The following is an 11,600-nucleotide window of genomic DNA, read 5'->3' as shown; positions in this document are numbered from 1 at the left end:
CTGATGCATGTAAGGAGACCAAAGACCATTCCAGCATCAGTAAAGAAAGTAGAACAGAAGCCATAAAACTGCCAGGGAGCCACACAGGTGAGCCCTGCCCGAGTCCTCGATAACCTCCGTGGAGGGGGGTGGTAAGGAACTGGAAGTAGAGAATGAGAGAAAGAGGCCAGCCAAGGCGAGAGTCACGGTGTAAGTGCCTGAGGGACGCAGTTGGCTTTCAGGAGAAGGGAGTCTGGACTCCTCTATCCTCTCTCACCTTCCACTCCAAGGATGAGGAGTGCTGTCTCCTAGCTCCCAGCAGGACATTTTCTCATTCACCTGGCAGTGAGTGGATTAAAAGGCAGTGACGAAACCAACCCTCCATCTCCTCTTCCATGTGGCTGCGGCATGGAGAGAGGTGGGCTGCTCCCTCTGGGGAGAAGGACCGATCAGCTTTCATTCTTCCTTCTGGTTTTTTTTTTCCCAGGTGGATGTTGAGGCAAAACTAACATACTGCTGCTGCTGCTGGCTGAGCCCCCAGAGGCCTGGGCGGGGTGGTTCCAGGCCTTTCTGGCTGGCTGGTACCCTCTGTGCTGCAGTTCTTCACACCCAGATAAAATACTCGAAGAACCTCTGGGGATTTGTGGTGAAATGAAAACAAGGCATATCTTTGGGCCTACCTCGCCTAGACAGCAGATGGCTTGGGCTCCCTCATCTTGTTCTTGCAGTTTGCATGCTTCTGGGGCATAATTACATCTGTCGAATGAGATTCCATGCTTGATTCACAACTTCGCTTTTTCCACTCAGTGTATGTAAATACACGTAATTCCTATATGTAAGTATAGTTCTTTCTCATTCTTTACAATGGCTGCGTTGAATATAAGGTGCTTAGTTGATAAAGACTGGCGGCGGGGGGGCGGGGGGGGGCGGCGCATCCTATGTGCTAGATACTGTGTGAAAGGGGGGACAATCAGAGATGAGTAAGAGGTGAACCCTAATCTTCTAGGTGCTCACAAGAGAGTAAGGGAGAAAGATGTGTAAAAGAAGCAAGTTATAGTATGACGATTTAAGTCTTATAAGAATTATTTACAAAGTGCTGTGAGAGTATAGAAGAATACATTTTCAAATGAAAGAAACCCTTATCTTTCTTCTAAATTAAGCCACTCAACAGGCTGTATAGAAGAAGTTCCTGCTGTGGCCTGCAGATAAGGTATCAGAAGTCTAATCTTCAAGTTAATCTCTTTTTTCTTCTTTCTCTGTCCACATCCATGGGGGAGGCAGGTGCAGCCGAAGAAATGGGATCTGGGGGTCTCTGGCCACACTATCAGGCTGGAAACAAAAGCTCTTATTGTGGGAACAATGTTTTCTCTGACTTTATATAATGTGAACTGCACTGAAAATACAATGTATCATCAACGCAATAAAATCTTTCTGCCAGTATCGTTGGGGGCGGGAGAGAAAGGGGGAGAGAAAGAAAAAGGAGGATTAAGAGGAGGATAAATGGGGGTGGCAAGGGGAGGGGAAGGAAAGAAGGAAGAAAAAGAGAGAGCAAAAAAGGGAGAGAGAAAGGGGAAGAAAGAGTGAACGAGGAGGTAAGAGAGAGAGAGAGGTGGAAGGAAAGATAAAGGAAGAGAGAGTGGGGAGACAGGAATCTAAATTAAAGTTAAAAGCAGCATCTGTTGCTGATACGATAGTTCTTATTCTGTTTTCTAATTGATCTTTATTGGTCAAATGTGGAAGTAAGTGTTGGTGGAGTAAAATAATGGTAAAAAACTGGGAAGTTTCAGCCTCCTTTACCTCCTCTAATACTTCCCATACAGAAGACATCAGTAAAAAATGTCAGGAATGGCCCTCTTGTTAAGTGGTGACAAATGATACATGTGCCTGTTCCGTCATGTCCATTGTTTCAGATCTTCCTCCTGAAAGAAGGGAGCTCGGAGGTTCCTTGCAGGGAAGAGACAGATGGGATAGCTAGACCTAGAAATAGGGCACCTAAATAACAGATTTTCTGTTCCCCCACCCCAAGTTTCTCTTTTTTTCCAGAAAGAGAAACTTGGGGTGGGGGAACAGAAATTCTGTTTAAAACAGCAATGTTGAGTACAAAGAGCAATATAATACGTTGGGAATATTTGTTTGGTTTTCCTCAAAGACTTTAAGCAGAAAATATTTGTGAACTGGAAGCCTACAGTAATCTAATAAACAAGATATTAAGAAACAGAATTAGCATTAATATATTAAAGTTCTGAACACAACTGGATGCCCATTTCTCCCTACACTTCTGACAACCATCGCAGAGATTGATTGTCTTTATTTACTCCATGTTGGTGTCAGGAGGAATAATTTGACGTATATAAATGTATTAAAAAGAATTTGGTATCAATACAGCATTAAAATTAATCTCTTATATTGCCCTTAGTTATAACAATTAGAAAAGTTCTTAAAAGACTTCCTTTTGGAATAATAACAGCAGAAAAACTTGTAATTTTTCTACTGCTTTGTTAAATATTTTAAAAACTGTGATCAGAGCTTTTAAATTACAGTGATAATGTATGCAAAAGCTGTTTTTAAAACACGAGAGGTGGACACACCCATGAAGAGGTCCTGCTGCATATTGAAATATCTTTCCATACTCATTTGAAACCTACCATTTTTTTTTTTCTGTACTCTTTAATCTTATCATTTCTAGCTACCAAGAAAAAAAAGAGGAAAGCCTCTGGGGGATAATCTCTGTGCTTACTGAAAGCACAGAAATGTAAAATATGTTTAAAATCTTCAAAATAGGCAACCAGAGAATTTGCCAGAACCACCCGGAGAAAAGCCAGGCACCAGCTTCCCAGAGGGTGCTGGGAAGGTATCGAAGTGAAGTGAGTTTATCAACCACTCCCTTAGGAACCCTCCCTGGCTCTACTTTTCTGTAACTCTCTTTTTATGTTTTCCTTCACCCTGGGTCAACTTTACTTAGCATGATTTTTTCTTTTTTTTCTGCCTTTCTACTCTCCAGATCCCATGGCAGGTAAGGAAGCAGACAGGTACAATTAGACGTGGCTCTAATCTTTAAGGAGGAGAATAGTGAAGGCTGACGAGGTGGTGGAGGGATGTGACGTCCTGGCAAGGCTTTAAGTGCCTGAAAATAAGAAACTGATTAATCTCAATTATAATCACGGTACTGCTGTGTCATTTGAAACATAGTAATTAAGGAGAATTAAATAAAGCTCAAAGGGTTTTGTATGTGGGAAAGAAAAGATCAGTAAAATAAATTTATACTTATTCGATCGTCTGAAGTTTTACTCCTCCTCACTGTAATTTATGACTACTACTACTACTATTATTATTTATTATTATTATGATGTTTATGTTTATTGCTAGATATTGAGCTCACTGCTTTATATGTATTATAAAGCAGCCCCAAGAGATGGGTCTCCTTATTATGGAAGCTTAGGAAGGTTCCATCACCCCCCAAGGTCATACAGAAAGTGAGTGACTGACTCACTGGCATCCAAACCAGGACCAGTTGGTCACGTCCTGAGCACTGAAACTCTGCACTACTGCTTCAAAGGTTTTAGACCTTAATCCAGATCTTTAAACAGTACAAGAGGTTTGCTGCTGACTTCATCTGGGGATTAAATGTGGATTTTATCAGGTCTAAGGAAGGAGCTGCCAAAGATGACCGCTCTCACCGACCAGGCACTTCCCACGTGGCAGGATCGTCACACACCGTCACTGCATCCATGCCCATCCATGCATGTGCCGCACTGTCCCCATCATGAGCTCATCAACGCACACGCCCAGCCAAGCACACCAGCCTCAGCCATCTGCCATTTGACTTTCAATGCTGGCTCAAGCCTTCCCATCCTGCCTACAAGTCCTCTTCCCTTCCTTCTCTCTGCTCCTTTGGAACGCCCCACTTCCCCTGCCAGTCACCCCAGGGGCCGTCATTCCATCGCTCTTCACTTGTCTGACTCTCTTTCCCCACGGGGACACACTCCTTTACAAAACCAGCCATGCGGAATTACTACAAATGAATTCTTCCAGCTCTCCAGGCTCGGGGCTACTTTTAAGAACATAAAAAAATTTACATGACGAAGAGCCTGGCAAGCAGAGCGTATGAAAGCTACGGAATGAGGAGTAGCTATAAAATGAGGAGAGAAATCGCAGCCCTGAATGCACGGCCTCCGTCAGGGGGAAGGCGGAGGAACCCACGCGGGATGCACGAGGCTGGGCCGGCCGGGTCTGCAGCTTGCGGGCTCCCATACGGGAGCCTGCACGAGAGCAAGCTTGTTCCAGTAACTTCTGGCGCGTTCTCCTGACAGCAGGCAGTCTGGGTTTCCCCAGGTAGGCTCCGACTTCTCCACAGAGCTCTGCTCATCCCTTCTCTACACCGATGGCCTAAGAGCCTCCGCTCCACATCGAAACGTGGCCATCGATGTCTGCAGCGAAAACATGTCGTGTTCACAGATCCAACCACCACCCACGTGTCAGCCGAGGATGCTTCATTCTAGAGCACGGGACGTGTTGAAATAAGGACATCACATAATGGCCCATTAAAACAGAGGCAGCCACAGGGTCCCGCATGCGCACCACCGGCTACTGTGCGCTTAACTCAATCATGCCTCGGACAGTAACGAACCGAACCGCATGGCTTAGTTAATGAGTCGGAACACTTTCTAGCATCTTTTCCTGACACGGAAACTGTAATACAGGTAAATCTCAAAGTAATCGGTCTGTATACAGTAGATGCTCAAGTAGCACTCGCTTGATAGATACGAAACAAAGCCTTAGAGACAAAAGCCTAGTGCTATTTGTGCTAATTTACTTGGAACTTTAGCCCTGAAACAAAACAAAGTTTCGACCAGGCCAAAAGCAGGATAATATTAACTAGCGAGTGGGAAAAGATGGAAGGTATTAGCTGACTTCTCATCTACTGAGTCACACAGATTGATAATGACCTTTGAGGTCAAGCTATTTTACTCGAAAATTGCAGTGCAATGAAGCTGTATATATTAAAATAAAGAATCGACATGAGGACCGATCTGGTGATGGGCGGTTTTCAACGCGGATGGCTGTGATTGTTCTCCGGCGATTACGCGGATGACTGTGATTGTACTCTGGCGATTAGGAAATCCAGTGCTAAGTGCATATATGCACAGGCTAAGCCGTTCCTTCATCGCCCTGAAAAACGAGGAGCACCCCTAAGGGCATATTTTATTGCTTCTCTGGCTACACTGTTGATGTCATCACAGTAAGATCGCAACCAGAAGTTAGTTATTCACACAGAATCGGCCGTGGGCTTGGCGATCTGCAGGGCAGTAGGGAGAAGCACTATGCAAGCAGAGGGTGAAACGGGGGTGCGGTTGGGCCAGCACGATGGCGTGCTCGCCAGAAACTTGACCTCAAAGAGCTCCAGGCCTCTAGGATGGGGTAAACACAAAGATTTCTTTCCGTCATGCGTACCAGCGGCTTGGTTCCACTTCGTGCCCGCAGGGTGAAATGCATGATTTGAAGAAAGCTATTTTTCCTCTTCTCTGAAATCTTAAGCAGATCACCTACAGCCATCTTGTTACTTAGAACAGAGAGGGGGAAGGGGGAGGAGAGCTGGAGGGCCTGACGGAGCACAGAAAGAGGTTTCCGTAAGTGATTTTTCAAGAGACTGTGTAGGATGAATTTTTACAGCAGCAATTTTACAATCTGAACAGAAGCCCACTCCATGCTTGTTCTTGCTAATGGATGCAGTTTCCACCTGCTGCAAATATGTCCTAGAAGAACAGATTTACCTGGAGACCGAGCAGGGCACTGGGGACAGGACAGTAGATTCCTCATAAAGGCCTATGCTCCAGTGCTGCTCCAGATGCAGGGTGGCGGGAAATGCATGGGCTGCAAAGGCCAGCAGCCTCCCTGTTAAGTAGGGATAATACAGCTACCCACGCCTCCCCTTCATTCTGGGGGTTAAGTGACAAGGCCCATTCAAGGAGCTGGGCACAGGGTGCCCCACATACACTAGCTGGTAGTGGAGGCTGTTGTGTGCCAGCTTCCTCCTCGTAGAGCAGGGAAATAGCCAGATTGGAGCCTCTTTTGGTTCAAAAGCAAATGAACTCTATTTGCACCCTGATGAATCGTAATAAAAACTTCTCCCACCACTTTTCTCTGCCCTAGGAAAGCTTATTATTAACCATCATTTTGTTGGGACAGGGTCTGAAGATTGTAGGAAGAGACATACATACAAAATCCCCATGACACTCGAAAGTTTCCCAGACTCTGGCCCTCTCGCTAGCTACATCCACTGAACAATAAATCCTGCCTCTCCTGCTGTCTCTCTTTGGAAGGGGACCCCTCCTCTCTCTCATGGCTGCCTTGGTCTCGCTGTTCACCTCCCAGCACGACTGCTGCAAGGACATCCTAACCAACCTCTCGGTTGTGAGCCCTGCCCCCTCCAACTTTTCAGAGTGAATGTAGCGTGACCTTTCTAAAACTCAGATTTGATGTATGCCTCCTGCAGAAAATCCGGCCGTGACTCCTGACAGTCTTCTTCGGCACAGAGGGAGGTCCTCCAAGGCTTGTACTCCTGCCTACCTTTCCAGACTGCTCCTTTACCACTTGGTAGCTCCCTCCCGTTCTCCCCCCAACACCCCAACACACCGGCACTCACTCCTTGTACTGTCAGGAATGTCCCCTGTCCCCTCAGGCTTCTCTGTCTTTACATGTTCTCTTCTCACCAGCAAGATCCTCTCTCCTGCTGTCATTACCTGCTAAGCCCTCCTTCAAGATTCTTCCTAGGAATCTTCCTCTCTGATCCTTCCCACCCCCTGTCTGGGTCAGCTGCTCCTAGGCGCATTTACAGTTGTAATTCCATAATATAGGAAGCCAGGGTAATCATCATACATTGCTATAGACATCTCTTTGTAGATTCTTCTCTCCCTTAAAACTGACCTGAACGATTGGTAGGACTTATGCTTTAGCTCTCCCAGCACGGAATGTCGGCAGAATGAGCAACTGGGGCATCCATCTCTGTAAACCAGATCAACTGGTTAAGCGGGCGAACCAGAGGCTGGGAAGGCGAGGGTTAACTGAGTCCCTGGCGGATCTCTCTTCAGCGCTCTAAGTGACCGAAGTTGTATTGAACTGTAACCCAACCCAGCATTCCTCTTTTGCTCCCTCCCACTCCCCTTTGTCTCTGGGACAGCATTTTTTACCAACACAGACCTCAGGAAGATGACAAAGGTTCCTAAACTATGCATTTTGTTTTTAACTCTCTTCCCACCCACCCCACTCTCTCCTCTGCACAAGAAAGGCTTCCTTAATCAAAAGTAGATTAACTCTCATCCTTTTCTCTACATTCATTTGCATTTTTGGAACACCATTTAGGAGCTATAAACAGACCCCCGGGTCGAGTGATTTACCCACTGCTTTACGGGACAAAGGCGGCAGGCTTTTCAGCAGTTCTGTATTTACCGTCCGCAGCTGCCAGAGGCCCGAGGGGCTGAGCCCTTCCTGACTCATCTCCCACTTAGAGCCTCTGAAAGGTTAACAGCAGAACTTTAAGCCCCATTATAAAGCTGAAAAAACACTTGTAACATTTCTCGTTGCTCCAAAGAGAAAAAAAGGCTTGTTTCAGAAGAAAATATTTTAAAGTGTAGTTTAAAGGAATAGCTCATTCTGCCTCCTCCCAAGACACACGCGCGCGCGCGCACACACACACACACACACACACTGTCCTCTACACTGCATGTGGAAAAAACTGAGGAGTAATTTTGCCACTTGAAACCACAGACTTAGGCTGCAGCCTCTCTCCATTTTTTTTATGTGGCCTACTTTGGGGGCGGGAGGTGCCAATGATTCAAGCACAAGAATCATTATAAATTCTTATATTAGCTTAACAAAACAAAGTATCTTCACCTTTAGGACTAGCATTCCCTTTTGTTTTGGGCCGGACAGATGCTTGCAATTTCTCGTCATGCCTTTATTATTTTCATAATTCCTCCCCTTCCAGAGTAAGGGTGATTCTCACTTTTTATAGAGTGTCATCTCACTTCTGTTGAGGGATCGGCTATTGTACAAGAATTTTCCCAAAGAATTAATAGTTAATTATAATGATACATACTACAACATGGATGAACCTGCGAAAACATTATGCTAAGTGAAAGAAGCCAGACACAGAAGGACAAATACTGTATAATTCCAGCAAATTCATAGACAGAAAGTAGACTGGGAGTTGCCAGAGGCTGGGGAAGGGGAGGATGGAAAGTTATTGTTTAACGGTAGGGAGTTTCTGTTTGGGATGATAAGAAAGTTCTAGAAAGGGACACTGGCAATGGGTGCGCAACATTGTGAATGTGGCTCAATGCCACTGAACTGTATACTTAAAAATGGCTAAAATGGTACGTTCTGTTATATATATTTTACAACAGCGAAAAACATTTAAAAAGTCAACTATTATAATTAAATAATCACTTTGTTTATGAAGGCCAAGCACCTGACAATGTATTTTAGATGCTCTACCAAACATAATGAACATTTTTCTTGCTATTCAGTCTCATTAGTAAGGACTTCGGTTGTGCTCTGGGCCATAATTCACAAGTACAATTCACCAGGGTGACCCCGAGGTGAGTCTGCACCCATTCTAAATGGCCTTACATTAATTCACCTACTAAGGGTTCTTCCTCTGCTCCTTAGTGCTGTCACTTCTATCTCCTTCAGCTCCCTCCCTTTGCCATGGGCTAGGAAACCAAATAATTAAGCTTATTTTAAACATGGAGGTAAATAGGCTCTTAGTGAGAGCTTGGGGCCTCTCTTTGGTTAAAGACACAGGATTTACTGTTTGGCGTTTGAAATATCTATTTTGGCTACTCAAAGGACTTCCTTATTTCCTAGTTACATTCTTGAGAGCTGAGGCTGGAGGAGATGCAGTCTCCGGGCATCTTTAGATTTGGGCATTTTTGAATTAGACTCATTTACAAAGGATGAAGCTGAGGTCAGACTGGTCATTTGTCCACGGGCACACAGCTGACTGTCAGCATGGCATGGGCGCCCAGGCTGGTGCTCTGTCCCTTAAATCAATCTCACTTTGACCCGGCTCAAATCAAAATTCTGAAAAGAACTGAAGTCCTTTATGATATTAAGAATGAATTTCAATTACAAGTAGGCGTCAGGTAAACTAAAAATCACATGATACATCCTTTTTAAATTACAAAGTTAAAACCAGAGGGCAGAGGAGAGAAGGGAGGGGGGAGGTAGACTGGGTAAAGAGGGTCAAATATGTGGTGACAGAAGGAAATCTCATTATGGGAAGTGAACACACAGTGTAAATACATATATGCCCTCCTGTTAAAGTGTACAGCTTAGACTTGTTGGATTTGTTAACCAATGTCACCATAAAAAAAAAATGAAGTAAAAAATAAATCACAAAGTTAAAATAATTTTCTGAACTACTTCTTTAACATAGATTAGTAATCACACGATTATATTTTGGAATCTATCAGAAATTATTGGCCTTGTCCAAATAATATCAATTCTATTAATAATAATAACTCTCAGTGGAGTGCTTACTGTATAGTGCCAGCACTATGGTAAGCATTTGGCATGGATAATCTTACTTAATTTTCACAACAATCCTGAAACTTAGCGAAGTTCAGTAACTTGTCCGAGAACACGCAGGGAAAGGGCAAAGTCAGGATTCAAATTCCGTTCTTATAGATTTTAGCTTTTCATCATTTCGTTATATTCTCCAGGAGGTGGGAGAAGTAATTTACGTTGGCTTTAAATGTCTGTTGTTTGCTTTATAAAAAAAGGGGGGGAAGTTTCCTTTAAGACTATGGACCTCATTGTTGATTGCCTATTGGACTCTGGAGAGCTTTAAGAAAAACTGATGCCGCCCCCCAAAATTCTGATTTCTTTAGTCCAGGGGGTAGCTTAGGTGACTGGAATTGTAAAGCCCCTAGGTAATAATCACATGCAGACTTTGCTTTAAAAAAAAAAAAAAAATCTCTTTTTTAGTTGCTTTTCCTAACTAGACTGTTTAGGTGATAACTAATAGCCCCTTTGAACCTGTTTATGAGCATTTACTCTCTATCTCTGGTATGAATCTAGCTGATGACCAGCTAATTGCATGTTTCTCAGAAGGGATCTTTACGATGTTTTAGTTTTTCCTATTTTTGAAGTAGGGATTTTCTCCTCGCAGATTTTCATACCCAAACCAGTTTTTCAACATTCTAGATAATTTTGAATATTAAGTAAATGTACACGTATTATCAGTAAACTACCTTATTCCTTTTCAAATAGGATCTGGAGCTTCAGAGCCAGCTTCTAGTTCAGAACAGAGGTTCGCAGAAGGGGTCCCCGAGCATTCCGTGGTCTATTAATGACCTCAGCAGACTAGTCCAGACTCTCTGGTGTTGCAGGAGGCAATTCTCACCCTCACCAGGCTACTTACATCCATGCTAGGGGATGAAAGGGCAGTTTCACAGGCTGCTTTAGACTTGTCTCAAGAAGTTGCTAAGGAAGTGTCCCTGAGTATCCCCACTTGTCCTCTGTACCACCGCTATGGTTTCGTCTCAATGATGTGGTGGTTAGATGGAGAAGTGACAAGATCTCCCCTTCACACATGTCCATGTCCATTTTGTCTTTGTCAATGGCTGAGATGTAGAAAACTGGGCAATAAAAGTTATGTGTTTCCAGAAAATTTTATCAACGAGAATGTATGAGGGCCCTTCTTAGTTGGTACATTGATTACCAATGAATAATGTTAATAAATGGACATTAACATTATTCATTGGTGATAAATTATTACCAATTCACGCATCTTGTTTTCTCTAGTTGTTTCTAGATGAAATGGATGGTAGACAGGACCTGGATACGGTCTTGGCACTGCCAATACTTCCCTGTAGGCTTGAACAGTGAGTGTTCCCACTGTGCCTGGTCTATGCCAGGTCTGTGCTTAAGCACTTAATGGGCGTCACCTCATTCAACTCCCCTAAGCCCCAGGAGGTAGATAATATCTCTTTCATTTTAAGATAAAGAAATCACACGTTATAGAAGTTAAGTCACTGTTCAATGTCAAAGGCAGCCAATGACAGAACTAGGATTTGCATTCAGCTGGAAAAATCACTCGGCTCTCTGAATAACCATTTCCTCATCTATAAAAATGGACAAAATAATTCATTCGGCGAACATTTCCTGATAGCCTATTAAGGGTCAGATACAGTGCTGAATGTGAGGAATAGAACACTTAGCCAACATACCTCACCCTTTCAGAATCTATAATTGGTTAGACCTCGTTGAGTGACTTTCCAGTTCTAAAATTTGTTGTGGTTCTATCTAATCAAAAATTCTGTGAAATTGGAAGCAACCTACGTGTCCATCAAAAGAGGAATGGATAAACAAAATGTGATATATGCATACAATAGAATATTATTAAACCTTAAAAAGGAAGAAAATTCTGGCACATGCTACAACATGGGTGAAACTTGAAGACATTATACTGAAGAAATAAGCCAGTCACAAAAGGACAAACGCTGTATGATTCCACGTAGAAGGTATATGAGGTATCTAAAGCAGTCAAATTCACAGAAACAGAAAGTAGAATGGTAGTTAGTAGAAGGAGGGGAGAAGGGGAATTATCATTTAATAGA

The 11,600-nt window shown here is 43.6% G+C and overlaps 1 protein-coding gene across 1 annotated transcript in view; it reads right to left on the bottom strand.

Moving 5' to 3' along the window:
• Positions 1-11,600, bottom strand: part of PLEKHG1 (pleckstrin homology and RhoGEF domain containing G1) — a 93,993-nt gene that overhangs the window by 61,247 nt on the left and 21,146 nt on the right. The window lies entirely within an intron of this gene.

This window comes from Pteropus vampyrus, unplaced genomic scaffold (assembly GCF_000151845.1).
Source record: "Pteropus vampyrus isolate Shadow unplaced genomic scaffold, Pvam_2.0 Scaffold78, whole genome shotgun sequence".
NCBI classification, from domain to species: domain Eukaryota; kingdom Metazoa; phylum Chordata; class Mammalia; order Chiroptera; family Pteropodidae; genus Pteropus; species Pteropus vampyrus.
This window is presented reverse-complemented; position numbering and strand designations above follow the sequence as displayed.